Source organism: Balaenoptera physalus (genome assembly GCF_965194825.1).
Source record: "Balaenoptera physalus genome assembly, chromosome: 5".
NCBI classification, from domain to species: Eukaryota; Metazoa; Chordata; class Mammalia; order Artiodactyla; family Balaenopteridae; genus Balaenoptera; species Balaenoptera physalus.
This window is the reverse complement of record NC_138884.1, coordinates 51,628,661-51,650,091: the sequence shown is the minus strand read 5'-3', so window position 1 is coordinate 51,650,091 and position 21,431 is coordinate 51,628,661. Positions and strand designations below refer to the sequence as shown.

At 41.6% G+C, this 21,431-nt stretch overlaps 1 long non-coding RNA gene across 1 annotated transcript; it reads left to right on the top strand.

Moving 5' to 3' along the window:
- Positions 1-1,640: 1,640 nt before the first annotated feature.
- On the top strand, positions 1,641-19,588 carry LOC309661909. Its single transcript, XR_014264360.1, has 3 exons — positions 1,641-2,056; positions 18,513-18,617; positions 19,463-19,588. It is a non-coding gene; the product is annotated as an uncharacterized lncRNA (long non-coding RNA).
- Positions 19,589-21,431: the final 1,843 nt, after the last annotated feature.

The window sequence follows — 21,431 nt, the reverse complement described above, 5'->3', positions numbered from 1 at the left end:
GCCTAGTTTTACTGTTTCTTTGTATGCCTGGTGATCTTTTGTTGAAAACTGGGCATTTTAAAAAACAGCCACCTCTCCCAGTCTTCTTATACTTGCTCTACACAGGGGAAGACCTTTGTAATCAGCCTAATGTGATGTCTTAGGGTCTTTTCAGGCCTGTGTTGTCTCTGGACCAGTGTGTGTGTTTTTTTTCCCCCAGTTCTCCTATTTATACATCTGCTTTTAAATGTCTTGCTTTTCTAAGAGTCTCACTCTTGCTTACTCTTGGGGCCTTAGCTGTTCTATTGTACTCCTCAATCAGTAATCTCTTGTCCTTGGTGTCTGTGGGTCTGTAGTTACCTTTGCAACCGTTTTTACAAATCATACCCGCTGCTTCCCATGGCTCCCTTATTCTGAGATCTAAGCCATTTTTGTTTGTCTGAACTCTGAGTTAGGTGTCAAAAGACCAATCCTTAGGCAGCCCACAGACAGGTTAGAACATTGCAGATCAGTCTGCTCTCTCTCAGGTTTGCAAAAGGGGGCTGGGGATCTGGCTGCCACTTTCCTCAAGCTGCACTAAAAAGTGACTAAAAAATGCCACAGGTTTCCTACACTTTTAAATGTGACATTTTTTTGATGGTGCGTTCGCTTGGTTGTTGTAGATCTTTGACTCATTTCTATAGTTTGTATAATGCCTTTTTAGTCTGTTTCTGGTTATGTACTTAAATCAAAATAAGAACATATTCTCATCACTGCTGGAAGAAAAGAGTCTTTACTCTGCCAACCTGTCACGTGTGATGGATAAAAGGGCCCTTAGGACTGCACGTGGACACTGTCACTTTTTACAGAGAACCAATTGACCTTGTATAACTGGAGATGCTTCCCCTCAAACACAGCTCTGCTCCCTCTGCTGAGGGTGGTGTCAGTCTCTCCAGATGCTGCTAGAAATGGAACACTGCATGCCTGGACACCTCACAAAAATAAAGGGTACTGACGTGCTCCCAGGCCAATACTTGTTCAGGAAGTGAGAGAAGTACTGTAGATATAAAAACATGCCAGTTTCTAAGGCAGCCTTCACTCCACATAGGAAGTACCTGGCCAGGATTTGATTTGATAAAAAATTAGTATCACAGTTAGAAACCAGACCTGACCCTGAGCTCCTTTAATGACTTCATCTAATGTCTCCCTGTTGACCCACCCAGGCCTTATCTTATCCTGTGTCTGGCTATCATTGGCTCTGCCGGTCCCCTAAGCCCTTCCCTGCCCCAGGATCTCCTCTCTCTAGGTGCATTTCAGGTGACCTACACTTACCAATTTCTATCAGATGTTTCCTGAGGGCCATCTGGATGTGATCCTAACAACCCGGGCTGAGTGATGCCACTTTGTGGAGTCACTAAATGACACATTTCTGTAGGTCACGTCCTCCCAGCCCAGCGGCCCTAACAAGCACCAGCACGGAAGCTGCTGGCAAACGCTGGGAGGAGCCCTCAGTACTGCAGGGAGCTGCCGGGGGCAGCCTCTCAGGGCCCCACACCCAGGGCTCATCCCAGGAGACACTCCTGAGGAGGGGAAGGCAGGGCTGTGCCCTTGAGGAAGGAGGGACCGCTCACCTCTCTGACCTCGGGCTGGAGAAGGACGAGGGCTCGGGACCGTGGAAGACGGCAGGGAGCTCGCCCTCCTCCCTGAGAGCTCGGTGAGCTGCATCCAGGCGAGGAGGTGAGACCCTGCTCACTGCCCCTCCCTCCGGAATGCAGTCACTGCTACTGAGAACTCTACCCCAGCCCTGATTTCATTGTGGCTGGTTAGAAAAAAGGGAAAACAAACAAAACTAAAACCAAAACCTGACTCTGTACCAGAAGATAAATGAACTTCCATGTGTATGTAGCACCTTTTAAGGATTTGTCTAATTCCAAATGAAATGATCTCTATTTTAACTCATTACTGATTACTAATTTTCTTCATTTCAGATACAGTCTATAACAATAGATTCCCGTCTGTGTTCTGAAGCAAATCCCCCAGCCTCGCCTCCCACCCCTGTGGGGCCTGGGGAGGGGGGAGGCATCTTCCCCCAGAGAAGGTGGGCATATTCCCCCCTCTCCCCCGTGCCTCCCTGGGCACCCCCTTGCCTGGGGACTGCGGTCTCCCTTCCTTACTCTCACACTCAGGGCCCCTCACAGAGTGGCCCTGACCTGACTCCCCAGACTCTTCTCACCATCCTGTTTCCTAAACTTCAGCCAAGTTCCACCCAGCATCCTGCTTGTCGGGAGAGTGTACCGCCTTCTTCCAAGTCCAGGCCTCTGCGTGGAGGTTTGCTCTACCAGAAATGCCCCTCCTCTTGTGGCAACAGTTTAAATTCCTCGTTATTAAATTACAAATCTGCAGCCTCCTCCTCCTTGAGCATTGCCTGATTTCCTAGCAAACGTATCTGCTGCAATTCCCTGCAGAATCACGTCAGGTCAGGGGCCACTTGGTGCTAGTTTCGGTTCCTGCATCCCAGCCTGTGCATCCCTGAGCACACAGCTCCGTCTCATTTGTCTCTGCCTTGGGTGTTTCCTCATCAGTTAGTCTCCGTAAACGTTGTGAGTGAAGTATTTTCTACATTTCCAGGTATAAGCAGCTGCCATCTCATAAGGTAACTTTCTTAAAAGAAGTGATTCACGGTGTATAGAGCATATTGTAGTTTAACCAGTGGTGGGGGGCAGGGTTGATACAAGTTTCTTCTCATTATTCCTAATACCAGCTCACCAGAGTGATGCTTAAAGGCAAGGACAGCTATGCTAATTTTTGCAGAATAATTTTTAATTCACAAAAACCATTCATTCTAAGACTGAAAAGTTGTATGTGAGATAAGCGTATCGTTAATACATCCACAAGCAAATTTTTACAGCCCTGGGACATTACGATGCCCTTAAATCCTCTTGGAACAGGTTGAAAGTTAAACTGCATTGAGGATTTCTGAATTGCTGATACTATGATATACCATAGTTCTATAGTTCATCTAAATTAATAAAATGAGATTTAAAAATCATATTCAAAATTGAGCAAAAGCCAAACTAACTCTTTTCATATTAATTAAATGATAATAGTGAGAAGTATGATTGTCCCTTTCGTAAAACATACCAAAATTATATGTTAGATTACATTCACTTAGCACAAAATGTCTTTCAAAAATAAACTGTAAGCACTAAACAATCTGAGGGATACACCTGCACAATTTTAGTTGCATATCTGCGTGTACATGACTGACATCCCTGACAGCTTGTAATTCATGTTTTAAAAAATGATTCAGTATTTTAAAAGAATATAGCAGAAGGATAGCTTCTTATGCCTAAATCACCTGTTGTGCAAAGTCCTCACTCTAGTGCATTTTACACAATAGGGTTTTATTAGTCATAAACCATGGCTGACAGTCCTAAGCGCCAGTGTAAATGGGGAGGATGAAAATAAAGATGGGGCCTGAGAAACTGAGCTATTGTGAGCCAAGGTCCGGGAAACAGACTCTCTAATAGCTTATTGGGTGTCTAGGAGCCAACAGAACCTTCTAGATAGTCTGTATAGGAAATCATCTAGCTTTCCCAAACTGCATACATTTGGAATTAAAATTCCATTTGCTGCCAGTATCATTGTAAATGGGGGAGTAAGTCCCCCTTGTAGGGTCTTTAAGGGCCACTGCAATATTTCTGCAGAAGAAATTACAGGGTTTATTATACTCACAGGTCCTAGAGGAGAAGACAGGGCGCACCTCACCATTCAGCAGCCACCTAGCAGGTGGGGAGTCGAGAGAGAGTGAGGACCTTGGGCAAGTCTGGGTGGAGCAGAAACAAGGCTTGAGGAGATTTCATTGTTTCTTGGAATGTCTAGGTCACAGTCGGGGAGGGCAAAAAGGGAATCTTGCGGCAGGAACCAGCCTGGGCACACCCACGCACCTGGTCCCCTGGGTGTTGAGGCAGCAGGAAAATAGGAAATTTAAAAAACAATTTACAATCCAATCATCTTCACTCTTTATTCTCACTTTCAACCTTATTTTCCAAAATATACAATCCTTAGTTCTCCGAAAGTTAGGGAGAGGAAACTGGCTTCCTATTAGTTAACGGTGATGCAACATTGAAACACTGGACATCCTGCTGAGGTTTCCATGGTGTCCGCTGGGCTCTGCAGCACCCAGCTCCTGGAACTTTTCAGACTCCTCAGTGAATTCATTATTGTTTAACAAGAAAAGAACACCCCGTCTTTCTGTTTTTGTTCCTTCTGTCACTGTTTTTATTCTACCTTGCCTCATTCTACAAACCATCGGCCATGGAACTCCTGTATAGTTTTTCATTGTACATAAAACACCAATACATCTTCCATCGTGGAGGTAGTCAGGGCAATCACTGTTACCTCTCTTTTGCGCAGAAAAATGGAGGTTCATGGAGATTAAGAGATGTATACAAAGTTGGAATCACAACAGGTCAGGAACTCTAATTTAGTTCTTTGGACTTAAAAAAATATTGTTTTCTCCACAAATTCATCACTGCCTCACTAAGTTTGTATGTGCAGCAAACATGGACAGAAGGCTCTTAGGTCTGGGCATTCATCACTACCTCCAGGGAGGGAGCCGAGGGGCAGCGGTGCTGAGAGCTCTCACTGCCCTCAATCTCCACCTTTGCTCCCCTGAGCTCAGGTAGGACCCTGTGGGCAACTCATATGGCCCCCCAGGGCTCTCCTAATGGGTCCAACATTGAAGCCAGGACACAGACCCCATGGGGCCTGTAAACTGCCTGCCCATTTGCACAAGGATGACAGGCAGACTCAGTGATAGGACAGGCAGAGCCCACAGAGAAACAGTAAGGAAGTCACCTGCTCCTCTGTGCTTCATTGAACCTTTGAGAGACAGGCACGGAACCGAAAATGCCATCCTTGTATCAGGACACCTACCACACTTATGTCACTTTCAAACACAAAGGCAAAGAGACTTTATGTCACTCAAAAACACCAAGTAAAAGCTTCTTCAAGACAGGAGGTGAACAGAAGAATTCTATCTTTGACTATTCCTACAATATTTGTAGTGAGTATTTAACATGAAAAAGTAGTCAAAGTATTTTTCTTAAAATCACCTCCTATGCAGCTATATAAATCTTTAAGTAAAATAGTCCAGGATAGAAATATAATAGAGACTGCACACATTCATGAATTTATCTGCCTCCTAACAAGCCCAACTTGTGAAGTGTAGAGCATTTTATATGTTAGAGGCATAATTATAAATCGCTAAAATACCCGCTTGATCACACTGCAGTACATTTTCATTGCTTTACTTGAATGCTCACCTAAGATATTTCTCTGAAATGTACTCAGAGCAGAGACAGTTATACAATGAAAGTGAGAAATTGTAAGAGCATAACACTGTCTTAGAAATAGTCCATGTAGAAACCACTTACCCCAGCACAGTCTTTCCACATGTTTTATGTTCTGTCCACAGAGCCAGCCCATGGCAGCTCATAGTAAGGCGGTCAAAGAGAGTGTTCTGTCCTTTCCCTCTTACCTACTCAGACATCAACATTTTCTCCTGCTCTTTCTGTGTCAGCTGCTCTCAGGTGAAAATAAAGGAGGTGAAAATGTGAGCTTTCCTAGGAAAGCTCTGCCTCTGTCTCCCATCCTCTTCAGAGCCTTACACGGCGCCTGCTGGCAATTGTGGTTCAAGTAATATTGTTGGATGAATAAACGGATGAGAGACCCTGACTTGAAAGATTCACTTTGTTGTACAACAGAAACTAACACAGTATTGTGAAGCAATTATACTCCAATAAAGATCTATTTTAAAAAATAATTAATTAATTAATTTTTTTAAAAAAAGAATGCCACAAAGGGTAGTTCCATTTCAGAAAGACACTTCTTAAGATTGAAAAGTCTTTGAGATTCACAGTAAATCAATATTTCAATGCCATGGTGCCCCCTTAGACACTATGGGGAAGACTAGAAGGGATATTTTGAAAGACACTGCTATTTCTAGTATATTTCAAATCGTACCTCATGGTTTGCCCAGTGATTATAAATTTGATGCTGTTCATCATATAGTCCTTCTGTATAGTGAGGCGAGCGGGGGCTACTCTTCGTTGCAGTGCGCGGGCTTCTCATTGCGGTGGCTTTCTCATGTTGCAGAGCTTGCGGGCTCTAGAGCACAGGCTCAGTAGTTGTGGCGCACGGGCTTAGTTGCTCTGCAGCACATGGGATCTTCGTGGATCAGGGCTCAAACCCGTGTCCCCTGCATTGGCAGGCGGACTCCTAACCACTGCGCCCCCAGGGGAGTCCCTGTAGTTTGTCTTCTATAGACGTTTATTCATCTGTAGTAGCCTGTAGTAGTCAGGTGTTAAGTAAGTTTAAAGCATTAATTCTGCTATCTTGCTTTTTTAGCATTTTTGTGAATGAGATAAATCTTTGCTTTTACTTATTGGTAAAGAGTATATTATATTATATTACATTCTATATTTGCATTTCTGAAATTTTTATAGCTAAGACATGATAAAAACATGGGAAGATCTGCTAAACTAAAATGGGGAATTTTCTTCTAAAACTTCGATCTAATGTCTGTGAAATAATCCAGAAGAGAAGTAATAACAAGCAGTTTTCTTTATAAACCAGGGAACATCAGTGAACTCTTCCTTGCATTTCAACCAGTCAGACTGATTGAATTCATATTTAGGTGAGAGTGATTACGCTGTCGAGACAATTAAGTGAGGTGATCTAAGCCAAGTGCTTGGCTCAGGGCGTCATTTATGGGAAGCTCTCCACAAACACACAACATCATTATCATTATTATTTCATGAATAATTTGATAATATATTTGCTCCTGGCTTGGATTCTTCTCTCTTGGATACTTTTGCTAGCACAAAATTTTTTTTCAATTATTGTAAATTTCACTAAATTTTGGAAACTGCTGATGTTTTGTTGCCTAATGGTAAAATACCATCGGATTCTGATTTGAAATGGTACATAGAAAAACTCCTCTCTCATGCAGTTAAGAAGTGATTAGTTAGCAGTGTGCAAAACATTCAGGTAGAAATAGTGCCTCCAGGAGTCTCTATTTCAGAATTCCCCAGATAAGGGTAAACTCCCTGCTCCCTCATGTAAACCGACATGTTCATGTTATTGTAGCATGGTCTGTCATCCCGTTGGTTTGGAAGGAAACTAGGATGGTAGAAAGAAACATGCAGAAAGATGCAGTCCCACTTAAGTAGAACCTGTTTTTAAAAAGTGACCCTGTGATACTAGCCCATTAAAAGCTCCCTTAGGAACCTCTGACATCCCCAGGGTCAAACGTGCATCATTCAGTGGCTGTTTCATTATCTCAGTCCAGTGGGTGTCATCCTAGGCACAAGCTCCACCATCACCTTTATTTTTGTTCTTCACTCTGCCCAGATCAGAAGCTGCAAGTTGTTAGGGAACCAAAAGTGCAGCCCCACTAGAAATGGGTAAAAAAAAAACCCCAAATGTTTGTTTAGATGATATTATCTATCAGAGCTGGAGAGACACGAAGCCAATCATGAGAGAAGAGTCTCTGCTGTATATTAATGTGAACTTTTCTGGAACAACATGCTCTCTTTAGCTTTTCCACATGTCTATAATCACTAAGGGCTTGTCTAGCTACATGAAAAAAACAAAACCAAAAGCCCCACAACTGCCTAGAAGCTTATCAATATCAGAAGGGTACATCATTTTAAGTCCATTCAGTATAACACCATGCAGCTGTTAAAAAAGAATGAGCAACACTGAGATGTTCTGACATGGAAAGATCTATAAGACTTGAGTGGTTTAAATGGAAACAGGAGGTTGGAGAATAATTTGCAAAATATGATTCCATTTCTCTTAAAATGCATGAAGACAGCTCATGAGTGTTTGCACAGATTAAAAATAGGTATGACTATGATGGTAAAGGACTAGAAACACATCCACTGATGGTGACCCCTGGGAAGAGGGTGGGCAGGTGGGTAAGAGATGATTTACATGTTTTATTCTGTACACTTAGTCTTGGAATATTTTATAAGAATGCGTTGATGTCTATAAAGTAAATAATAATAAGAGCAGATACTTAGCAATTACTATGTGCCTGGCACTGTTCCTCAAAGCATGCTTCTGAAGTGAGTACTGTAATCATTTTACAGATGGAAAAACCGGGACACAAATGGGCTGAGAAAATTGTCCAAGACCCCCCATTTAGTGATTTAGTGATTGACAGTGAGGTAAACAAATTTATTCTATAGCATAAAGAGGGTTGGATCACATGAGCTCTAAGATCGCTCTTATTTTTTTTAAACGTTTGTTGTTGTTCTATTTTATTTTTGGCTGTGTTGGGTCTTTGTTGCCACGCATGGGCTTTCTTTAGTTGCACCCAGCGGGGACTACTCCTCGTTGCAATGCACGGGCTTCTCATTGCAGTGGCTTCTCTTGTTGCGGAGCACGGGCTCTAGGCATGTGGGCTTCAGTAGTTGTGGCCCACAGGCTCAGTAGCTGTGGCCCACGGGCTTAGTTGCTCTGCGGCATGTGGGATCTTCCCAGACCAGGGCTCGAACCCGTGTCCCCTGCCTTGACAGGCGGATTCTTAACCACTGCACCACCAGGGAAGCCCTCTAAGATCTCTTGAGTGATCATGTCTCAAAGGGCTAAGAGGCTGGGCCATGGATTCAGATGTCCCTTGTAATAATCCAGCTCTGAAACTGGCTAGTTGTTCACCGGGGGCAGGTAACTGAGTCCTTCTGAGCCAGTTTCCTTATCTGTACAAGGTAGAGTAGGCACTGCCTCACAGCATTACAAGTGAGGACATATAGGGAGGAATGCCTAGAGACCCAGTTGGACCCTCAGAGTTGGTATGGAGATTATTTTAAGCTCAAAACATTTGGGAATCAACAGATGCAGAAAGAGCTTTCCTTATTTGACGAAAAGCAGACATTTCTGAGAAATGAGGCTTCTATGATTCCCTCTTCAAGACAGGTCTACTCCCAGGAGAGAAATCAAGAGTAAACCTACCACAAATCCCCTCTCTGGGGAGATTCGCATAGAAGAAGGAAAGACCGCTTGAACGTGCAGACACAAAATAATCACAAAATTACTTATCGTTCATTTATTCTTCTAAAAGAATAGAAGTCCTTTCTTCCACTTTCCTTTTCTCTGCTAAGTTAGATATATAAACCTCTAACTTTAAACATTTAGTGAGATAGTTACTTCTCTTGTTAGCTCCCATATATATGAATAAACTTCTTCTCCTGTTAAACTATCTTTTGTCATTTTAATTTGCAGGCCTCTAATTACTAAACCTAATAGGGCAGAAGAAAAGTCTGCTTCCTGACACTAGCAATTGGTTGGTGAATGATACCATCATTGCCTGTGACTCTGAAATCGCAAGATCATAGATTAATCTGCATATCTAAAGAGTCCAACCTGTACTCTGAGGTTAAAAATAAGATCATCAAAGCATACTGAAGTATGGATATAAACATTTTGAAATGATAAAGACCTGGCTGTACACATAACATGTTTCTTCAATTCTGTTAAATTTTATGTAGGTGGAAATTTTACTGCAGAAACAAACTCAAAGACTGAAATTACATGAATAGAATATGGTGTAGCAAAATTTAGAGCTGAGCAAATGTGACATATAGTTAACGAGATGCATGCTTTTTATTATGTCACATTTTAATTAAAAATGAATGGTAATCAGTTCACAATAGTGACTTCAGTTGATCCTGCTTCTACATGGTTAAAGCAAAAATAAGCTCCTGATCTGCTCTTCAGAAGATTAACTATGGCCATGGTAGATCTTTTTCTCTTTCCCTTTTGGAAGAGAAAAGGGGAGGGTGTCCCCAGGTGACAGGGACTGGAGTCTTGTGGGCCCAGCACACTTCCCTGTTGGGAAGAGGAAGGAGGAAGTATTTGCTTACGTTTCCCCCAGTGCCTGGAACCTAAGCTGCAGCTTCCCTAGAACATTGTTAATGATGAGAAGGATCTCATGGCAGAGGGATGGTGGCCACCGTGCCTAAACCAGGAACCTGATGCCTTCCCTGTCTTAGATTGTGGAGTTTCCTACCAGAAAATCTGAAAAGAAAGGATTTATGGGAAGCAGTAAATGCAGAAGTAAAAGACAATTTTTTTTAAGCAGATATTCATTTTTAATTATTTATTTATTTATTTATTTATTTTTGGCTGTGTTGGGTCTTCGTTTCCGTGCGAGGGCTTTCTCCAGTTACGGTGAGCCGGGGCCACTCTTAATCGCGGTGCGCGGGCCTCTCACCATCGCGGCCTCTCTTGTTGCGGAGCACAGGCTCCAGACGCGCAGGCTCAGTAGTTGTGGCTCACGGGCCTAGTTGCTCCGCGGCATGTGGGATCTTCCCAGACCAGGGCTGGAACCCGTGTCCCCTGCATCGACAGGCAGACTCTCCACCACTGCGCCACCAGGAAAGCCCAGACAATTTTAATAAGCCATAAAAATGGTTAAGTTGGTGCTGGGTGGGAAAGAGTGGTTTCTGTGTTCCTTAAGCTTTTCTGTACTATTTGAATTTTCTAGCCAAGTGTGCCTATGTCTATTATTTATTTTTTAGGTCACCAGGGATTTTCTGACTAGTGAGACCACAGACTACATTTTTTTTCATTGTTATTTTCTATCAAAAAACAATGCAATACATACCATTTTTAAAAAGGAAACAAAGAAGAATTTCTAATCATGCATCAATAAAAAACAAAAGAGCACAAACATACATATATATTTTAACATATTGAGCAGATCAATATGTTAAAATATATAAATGTTTGCATAGTGACCTGAAATAAATAGATTATTTAGTCATAGACCTTTTCATATGCATTCTATAGTAAGTCTTCTGAGAGATGAACTTTAATCTTTCCATCCAGAACTTTGGAGTATCTGAGATTTTGCCCTATTTGCAACAAGTTAAGCTGCCGTTTTCCATGGATGCAGGTAGAAGACAGAAGACTTATGGGTCAGAAACAAAGGACTCTATTACTTACTTGGTTACTCATAAACCACTGCAGCCAGCATGGGCATCCGAATATTTGCCTTGGTTCTCCTTGACCCTGAGTCACACAGGGGCTGTGTGGCTAGGCCCAGATGGATGCCTGCACACACAGTGGGTTATAATACAAGAGTTCAGGGAATCAGAATCTTTTGGGAGGTAAGCATGCTTGCCCTTACCTCTGGAAGAAGACATTATCTTACAAGGCTGTTTTCTATATAAACATCCTTGGAAAGATAGCTGAGCATAAAGGGCTGTCGGTGCTTCTGTTTGTAAGATGTGCAGAAATGTGAGAAGCCCATGGAGAATTGTCTTACCTCTGCTCTGACTAACACACAGCCTTTTACTTTTCTTATGAAATGGCAATTATATGTTGCAAAGGACTTATTTCACATTTACTTAAACTTAGTTTTCAAATATATATTTCTTTGTCCTATTCTAAGATTAACTTCTCTTGTGTAAGAGTTAATTTTGAAATTACAGTGTGAACCGTATGACCTTAATCATTTTGGTTTAACAGTATTGCTAACTCAAATTTAAAAAGCATCTCTATTTTGTCACTAAAACTACCAAAAGAGCTTTAAATACACAATTAGTTTAAAAACAGCTGTTTGATCTTGACATATTTTTTTTAAAGAGCTTTTTCATATGGACCATTTTTAAAGTCTTTATTGAACTTGTTACAATATTGCTTCTGTTTTATGTTTTGCTTTTCTGGCCCTGAGGCATGTGGGATCTTAGCTCCCTGACCAGGGATCAAACCTGCACCCCCTTCATTGGAAGGCAAAGTCTTAATCACTGGACCACCGGGGAAGTCCCAATCTTGACATATTTTTAAACATATTTGGCTAAATCCTATGTAAGTTAACACTTCCTCTGAAATCGAAATTGTGACAAACACTGTAAGAGAGCTACTATTTTTTGCATAAATGAGAGCAAAATCTTGTGGTAGTAAGTATGTTTCCCTTACAAACACAGTGTAGGATAAATCTAAATATTCTGATTTGAGAAGAAAATTTTGAATGGAGGAATTTTTCATTCCACTGTTGCAGGATTGTCTACTTTTCCCTAATATTAAAATGGACAGTTAGCCTCTTGAAAGAGGTTAAAAATCCATACGGAATGTCTCAGAAGGGTTTAGTTGTTCAGTGGCTTTCACTCTTCCTCACAAATTATTTAAAAATGGAATTTTTGTTCAAGATGTCTACCATTAGCGTGAAACTTATTTTCCAGTTTTATTGAGACGTAATTGACACATGACACTGTGTAAGTTTAAAGTGTACAACAGAATGATCTGATGTATGTATATATTGTGAAATGATTACCACAATAAGCTTAGTTAACAAACATCACTTCACATTGTTACACATTCTTTTTCTTGTGATGACAAGTGTGAAGTTTGATGCTTACCTGGTTCTCTTCTTTTGGACTTTGGCAAATCTAAGAATTAATCCTACCACACATAGCCTATACTAGTCTACCCAAATCTAACAGTTAGTACAGACATTAACACATTTATTTGTTTGTATGTTTTATTGAGTGCAAGATAATAATCTCATTCTCAGAAGCAATGAAATCACCGAAAGAGCCAAATCTTGAGAAAGCCTCGTAGAGTTGCCCTGTTACTAGATAAAGCGCTTGGAATATATAAGTATGTTGTGTCACGCGTCTTCCTGTGACCTGTGATTGTTACTTGAAAGTGTGGAAATGCAGAACAGATCTCCTGTTATTATGAAAGGCCCATCTGTGACAGGTGGAAAGGAGGACGCTATGTTAAGAGCTTGTTCTGTGCAGTTCTCATGGAGGTGACTTGTGTCCTATAGGGAATGTCTCCAGGCTGCATTCCACTCTGGGTTCTTTGCCTCTGGCAGTTCTCCGTGATCACTCCTGTATTGGGGTCCCCCACGCCACTCCCAGGCTCCATGATTCACTGGAAGGACTCATAGGAATCAGCCTAGCGTTATATTCACAGCTGTGATTTCTTACAGCAGAAGGACACAAAGTACAGTCAACAAAGGAAAAGGCAAGTGGACCAAAGTCTGGAGGAAACCAGAGGCAAGTTCCCTCGAGTCCTCTGCCAGTGGAACCACACAGGACACGCTTAAGTCCTCCAGCGATGAGGACAACATGTGTGAAATGTTGCCAACCAGGGAAGTTTAGCCTCAGCCTAGGAGCCCAGGCTTTTATGGGGGATGGTCATGTAGGCACCCTCTCCCTGGTACATATCAAAATCCCAGATTCCAGAAGGAAAGCAAGTGTTCAGCACCAACCACATTGTTTGCATAAACATCTTAGGCAGCAGTGAGCCACTCTTATCAATTCTGGGAGTGGTGAAAGCCCTCCCAAAATTCAGGTGCCTAGACACCAGCAAGCCTTTCTCAGGATGGTGACTCAGGCCTGCGATGTTATCACTCTTATCTCTTTTGGTTCTGATTTTTTTTCTTCCTTTCCTTCAGTCTTTCTTACCTTCAATCTTATATTCTATTATTTTAATAAGATGATCTGATTTAACACCCTTAGTTTCTTACATGACAGTACCAGCATGGTCCTGCGCTAAGGTGGACAGAACACACCAAGTCCTTCTGAAGCTCTGGAGGCTCTGCTCCTGAGGAGGGCACGACCAAGGCCCTTCATTCATTACCTAAGAAATGGTCATTCCCTAGTAAGGCGCTTAATCTGTCACATTTCAAAAATAAGTGATGCCACATTTCAAAAATAAGGACTCAGGGTGATTTCCCTGAGTCCTTAAGAGCGATGGCTCATAGAGGACACCTCTGGACTGGCCCTCTCTATAGGAGAGAACAAGGAGCCTGCGCTAGAAAGAATGGAAAGGCCTAGAAATGACCAATTGGCCCTGAAAATTGAGTCAGTGGACAAGTGTCTGTTAGGCACGGACGGTGTGGAATGTGGTTAAGGATGGTCTGAGTTAGCTAGGAGGTACCATCGTGGTCCTTCTCAGACACAAACTCTTCCGGGAATTCAACTGGCAGACACAATTAAACTTGAAAACTTCCTGAATTTCAACAATGCCACCGAGTGCCTTCTGCTTGCCAGAACTAGACTGGTCAGTGATGGTCTGAGGAGAAACTTAAAGTACTTTGGAAATAAGGCAGACTTAGAGAGTGGTAGCGAACATGGCACCCACCTAGCATACAAACCTTGTGAGACCCTGAGGGTCATGAGTATAACGGATTGTGGCTGAGCCGGAAGGGACTCACCGATCCAAGTCACTCAGCAAGGCCACCACAGGCCAATCCAGAAGCTAAGAGTATTATTTTCCTCGGGCTGCAGTAACAAAATGCCACATTCAGACGGTTAAACAACAGAAATTTATTTTCTCACAGTTCTGGTAGCTGGAAGTCCCAGATCGAGGTGTTGGCAGGGTTGGTTTCTTCTGAGGCCTCTCTCCCTGGCTGACAGATGACTGTCTTCTTGCTGTGTCCTCACATGGTCTTTCCTCCGTGTGCACACTTCCCTGGTGCTTCTCTGTGTCCAGATTTCCTCTTCTAGTAAGGACGCCAGTCAGATTGGATTAGGACCCACCCTAATGGCCTCCTTTTACCTTAATCACCTCTTTAAAGACCCTTTCTCCAAATACAGTCACATTCTGAGGTACTGGGGGTTAGGGCTTCAACATAACAGTAGGTTAAAGGAATTCCCTACCATTTGAAGTAGTTTAATGTTGAACTAAACACATATTGGTATCACTTTAAGTCAATGGAACTTCTTAATGAGAAATCTTCCTAAATTTTGTACAAATGACCCAATTTGCATATTACTATTTTCAACATATACAGGAGGCCACTGGGTTAGTGCTATTCTCCCAGTAGTCCTAAAACAGTCTAGACTCACAGTTAAATACTTTAATTCCTTTAATTTCATTAATTTATTTAATTCCTTGAAGCTGCTAATAGAATATGCCCACTACCCAGCACTCCTTTGAGGCATTCCTTAATAACACTAAGCATACTTCATTTTCTTCTTTTGTGTTACTCTTGAAGTTTAGAAGCCAATTCATTTGTCAGAACTAAATTTGTGCCATGTATCAAATAACATACTTTTATTTGCAGTGTTCTAGTATTGTATTCAACAGCCATATATTGATTTTGAGACAGGCTGGGACCTGGGACCCTTTGCTGGGACCTGGGGCCCTTTGCTGCAGTGTTGCAGTGCTTGCACCTCGACACACCTCTCCTCGAGCAACAAAATAACAAAGAAACTGTATGGGACTAAAAATAACGACGTGCATGCCCAGTTGGGGCAAATTCTGGACAAAAGATACAAAGAGACCAAAAAACCCAACTGCCACTTTTGAAGATCCCAGAGCAAAAGCAGGGTACTGCACGTGCCGCCTGCACACAACACCACCTAAGCGGTGGGCAAACCACCTAAGCCACCCTTCTGGCCCGACCCCTGGACACACCCCTGCCCTCACGCCATATAACAGGGGTCCCCAACCCCCAGGCCACAGCCTGGTAGGAATCAGGCTGCACAGCAGGAGGTGAGTGGCAGGGGAGAGAGTAAAGCTTCATCTCCTGCTCCCCATCGCTCACATTACTGCCTGAAACATCCCCCCACCCCACCCCCTGCCGGTCCGTGGAAAAATGGTCTTCCATGAAACCGGTCCCTGGTGCCAAAAAGGTTTGGGGACCACTGCCATATAAGCAGCAAGCTCGCCCCCGCTTAGGGAGCACGCAAGCAAAGGAACCTGTTGTTTGTTCTCGCTCCCCCCTGCTGCAGCAGGGGCCCCAATAAAGCCTTGCCTGAATTTCTTGTCTGGCCTTTGATCAATTTTTATTGTTTAAGGACGCCAAGAACCCTGGTCGGTAACAATTTCAAAATACGGTCTTGATGTCACTGGAAGTAATTTTTTTCTGACTTTTTCTCTGTTTTCAACATCTTTGCCAGCAAAAGATATGTTCCCAGATGTCTTCTAAAATGTTTTCTTCCTGATCATTTAGAAAGATTGGGAACGAAAGAGTATTGAGAAACTTGAGCTGTACTTTTGCTGCACAGGAAGGGTGAGCTGTGTTCCATCCTAGATTAATAATATTTCAAGCAGGAGGGAAAAAAAAAAAGTAAAAGCCTATAACTTTAGCAATGTGTTTGAAAAATACTTGATTTCAATAATATTTCTATCATGCTTACGTTGCAGCTGTCTAAACAATACAGATAACAAAAGCATGTCAATTAAAAGCAGCATTTAGGACCCAGTTTCACAGATCTGCATTGGCCCTGGGGTTCGGATTATTTCAGGGCCAGGCGCTGTGAGTTCCTGTGTGGTGTAGTTGTGCTCAGCCATGGGGCAGGTGGGTTCCCTCTTGCTGTAGGAGAAGGTGGTGGGACACACGGAGATGGTTATCTCTTTCTGCTTTTGACTCTCCTGACTTGTTTCCACCAAGAGGCCATAAACCCAAACTGGAAATACTGATTAAGTGCATACTTTTTCCAACACATTGACCACAACTTGAGATTTTCATGGCGGAATATATTACCTAAATGTCTGGAAAGCAAATATTTTAAGTGCACTTTAGGTAGATGTTTGCTTACTTTAATCAAGCAGAAGGAGAGATTATTCTTTTCCCTTCTGGAACGTGTTGAGGTAAACTTATCTACAGAAGGGAAAACTTTAGAGTTCACCTGGTACAAAGCACCCGCATCCGGATAAACTAAGGTTGTTACCGAGTCCAAGCTCGCTGTGCTTGCCCCACGACAGGCCAATAAATCAGAGATGACGCATTGAGGGAAAGAATACGACTTTATTCGGAAAGCCAGCAGACCGAGAAGACGGCAGACTAAAGTCTCAAAATAACCATCTTACCGGGGTTTGGATGCCAGTTTCTTCTATAGCACAGAGATGGGGAGGAGATGAGGAGGTAAAGTAAAAGGGCCATAAGTTTTGCGAATATCCCCTGGAATGGCCAGCCTCAGGGAGGGGATGTGTTAATTTCTTTTTAATTGCAGCCATCCACAGGTGGACAGAGTCCGTATGTTTCTCTGAACAAAGGCACTTTGGATTAACATTCAGACAGAGGAACAGGGTTCCCAGAGGCAGGCCATTATGTATCCTTTTAGTGAACAAAAGCAGCGGAAGGCAAAGGTTAAAGTAAAAGAAACAGATCCACAGTGTAGTCAGATTTGGTTCTTCCCTGTAACAAGGTCTCAAAGAGTGAGTGACTCCCTCCAGGTCACATATAATAATAATATATAAAACAATAAAAATTATTCTGGTAGAGAAAAGAATGCAGAACTCTAGCCACTCTAACTCCTTCGTTAAAAAATGAGATTTATTTGCAGGGTAAGAATGATGCTGCTGTTAAAAACAATAATAGAAATAGCAAGTTTGAAAACTTTCACGTGGACCTATTCAGGTGCTTAATTGGCATTTAAGGCCTTCTAAGTATCTGTACTAGCCTCCTTCAGGTCAGCCTGTGTTGCTGGGAAACTGCTTTTCTCACTACTCTCTGGACAAAACTCTGGGTCTAGTTTCCATTATTCCGTGGAGTGTTTTTAGATCCCACCCGTTGTTAAACACACACACTTTTGTTATTAATACAAGAACAGATTTTTCAGAGTTTTTTCTTTGTCTTTTATTGTTAAAATTTTTTTAATTGAGGTATAACTGATGTAACATTACATTGGTCGCAGGTGTACAATGTCATGATTTGATGTTTGTAGATGTTGCAGAGTGATCACCGCAATAAGTCCACTTAACATCCACCACCTCACATAGTTACAACACTTTTTTTCTTGTGATGAGAATTTTGAAGAGCCACTCTTCTAGCTACCTTTAAATATGCAATACAGTATTATTAACATACATAGTCACCATGCTGTGAAAGTTCCATCCCCATGACTTACTCATTTTATAACTGGAAGTTTGTACCTTTTAACCTCCCTCACCCATTTGGCTCACTCATCCCCTGCCTCAGGCAGCCACCAGTCTGTTCTCTATCTGTGAGCTTGACATTTTTTTGTTTGTTTTTTAAGGTCCCATATATGTGAGATTATATGGTATTTATCTTTTTCTGTCTGGCTTATTTCACTTAGCATAGTGCCCTAAAGGTCCATCCATGATGTTGCAAACAGCAAGGTTTCATTCTTTTTTATGACTGAATAATCAAAAACAGATTTTGTATTGGTTCTGTAGTAGATGCCAGCTTCTGATATCAGCCTTTAGGTGAAATTCTTGTTAATCTTTTTATGTGTGATTTTATGAGTCAGAGTTCAGAAGACCATTTGGATTTGCTATTGTAGGCAGATGTTGAAAATTCAGGTTTTTAATAGAATCTTGTACTGTTTTGTAGATTTTACTTTTTGGATTTGATTCTCAAAAAGAAATCTTAACCTGTAAAATGTTTCTTACTTCCTTTTCTTACCAGGAAGAGATATTAGGAATCATCTAGGAAACAAATGTAGCAGTTTTATGCAATTTAAGCAATAAAAATGAGTTTCAAAATCCTCCTTTACTACCAGTAAAGCTTGAATTTTGTACTTCAATATAATATTTTCCCCCTTCCCCTTTTACCCAAGATTTACCCGCCTATTAATGTGCTGCCCTCGTTGTCTCGGTGAATGAAGTGGGCTATTGGAGAAGGTATGACCAGAAAGGATCATGCCGATGTATCTAACCAGCTGGTACGTATGTTTTCTCCAGGATTGTGTTTAAAGAAATGAATACTTTCTCAGTTCATTCTGCTGTCTTATACCTCTTGTCTTTCTTCCATATCACTTTTCTTCTCCCCCCATCAAAGTAGAATTTTAATATAGAATATATAATACAGAAGACTGGAATACAGAAACATTCATTAGAGCCAAACAGTCTTTTTCATAAGGATAACTGCTCATGACAAAGATTAAAGATCACATGCTTGAAACCCACCTCTAATGCTGTATGAGGTAGTTTTTAAATAAAAAAGGCATAAGACGATTACGTTTTTAGTAGTAACCTTTATTATAGAGTATTTCTGAAAGACTATTCTAACTAATTTTTTGTTTAACATATTAGGCAATCACCAGAACGCTAAGGGATACAGCTGTGTATATTCTATGAAATCCTTGGTTTCTATAGTCCTGAGATTGTATACCAAGCATAATTAAAGAAAAATACATTTGACCTTAAAGTAGAAATGATAAATAAACCTACTGATAACACAGATATTTTTTTTTTGAATAGAATTTAGAGATGGATTTCTCCTATTGTGTAAGTTGTGATTTTTAAATGCTCTACAAAATGGAAGCTCATTGATATATTGAGGGAGTGTATTTTTTGTAGAGTGTTAGTAATGTCTATGTATTGCATGCCTGAAGACTCCTTTCTTAGTGAGACTACTGTATAATAAAGTCTTTCCAGTACTTGCATATGTGAATTATGTTTGGAAATAATGTGAAATACTGTGAAGATAGCTACAGCAATACACTTATATAGCCCAGAGTACCGTTACCATTTATAAAGGTTCATGTAAACCTTCTTTTCTCTTTAGTATGCGTGCTATGCTATTGGTAAGGATGTGCAGGCCATGAAAGCCGTAGTTGGAGAAGAAGCCCTTACCTCAGATGATCTGCTTCACTTGGAATTTCTGCAGAAGTTTGAGAGGAACTTCATTGCTCAGGGTAAGATTACTATTTTCCTATGAATAGAAACCGCATCATATGTAGTTTTGAGGACTTCTTCCCTAGTCTGAGAGAATTTACATTGGTCTCCATACAGTTTTCCTTCTGATGAGAGAAGAGGTTCTTCCAGCCGCCTGCCATGTCTTTGTTCTTAGCCCTCTGGTTCCTTCCCCTCTACCTTCGATGTCTTTATCCCTTTATTTAGCTCCTGTCTTATTTTTTATCTTCCTTACAACCGGCCTTCTGCTCTCCTACCTCCATTGCCGCTTCTCCTCCCTCTTAACCTCTCTGCAATGCTCTCCTCTGGCTTTGGGGGTTTTGGACTTTCCCAGTCCATCTGTTTTCATCCTCCTGATTTCTTACCTTCCTGCTTCTTAATTGTTAATGTTCCCAAAGGCTTAATTACCTGTTCTTTCTGCGCTTTTTTTCCCCTATGCTGACGACTAACTTCCTGTGTATGAGCCTTTACCCTCTTTCTGAAGCTCTAATCCCACATCTCCAGCTAGGAAGCCTGTGTTTATGCCACCATCCTCTCTGGCTCAGCGTGGTGAGAGCCAGAGTATTTTCCCAACTGACCACCTGCCTAGCAATTCCCTTTTCAATTTCTGTCTACCTCTGGCATGACCATTACCCTAGTTAGCCCAAGCTCAGGAATTGGGCATTCTTAAGCCTCTTCATGTATTCTCCAGTCATCAAATATTTGCTAATTTGCATTGTTCTCCTTTGAAACATCTTATCCTGTTCTCTTTTCATTCCTATTAAAAAAACTTAGGCCAGTGTTTCTCAAAGTTGAATATGCTTTTGAATCTACCAGGGATCCTGTTGAAGTGCAGATTCTGATTCGGTAGGTGTGGGTGGGGCCAGAGAGCCTGTATTTTGACAAGTTCCTGGGTGACGTTGAAGCTGCTGATCTCTGACCACTCTTTGTGTCCCAAGACCTAGTCCAGACCTTTGTCCCATCATCCTTGACCGTTAGTGCCAGCATCTTCACCAGTCTCCCTGACTCTCTATGTGCCATTGCCGGGGTAAATTTAGTATTAATTTTATTGATTGTCCTTCTGTTAAAAAGTCTATAATGGTTTTTATTACATAGCATGTGTAGGGCTTTCAAGCTGTTTTGTTTGGTCTCTTCCCTGCCACCCCTGCTAATGCTGGTAAACTCTATTTTTGACCTCAGTGATACTTACAAACGATGTGTTTGTTTATTTTGGAATAATGCATCAGCTGCACACTTAGGATTTGTGCACTTTTCTATTTGTGTGATACATTTTTTAAGTAACATTAAAATCCCCAGAACATATGATTGTTGGGTTTTCTAAAAAAAAAAAAAAAATTTATGCAGAACCTTAATATCTTAAAAAGATAAAAATTATTCGGGTAGAGAAAAGAATGCAGAACTCTAGCCACTCTAACTCCTTCGTTAAAAAATGAGATTTATTTGCAGGATAAGAATGATGCTGCTATTAAAAATAATAATAGCAATAGCAAGTTTGAAAACTTTCACATGGACCTATTCAGGTGCTTAATTGGCATTTAAGGCCTTCTAAGTATCTGTACTAGCCTCCTTCAGGTCAGCCTGTGTTGCTGGGAAACTGCTTTTCTCACTACTCTCTGGACAAAACTCTGGGTCTAGTTTCCATTATTCAGTGGAGTGTTTTTAGATCCCACCCGTTGTTAAACACACACACACGCACGCACGCACGCACACGCCCAACGTCTCGCCTGCGGGCTTTCTCCCTTTTCTCTGATTCCCAGGGGTACTTACTGTCTAGACCCTCATTTCCACATTTGGTCACATCCAGTCCTGGGAGACCTGACTGCTTTGTGTCTCTTTTTTAT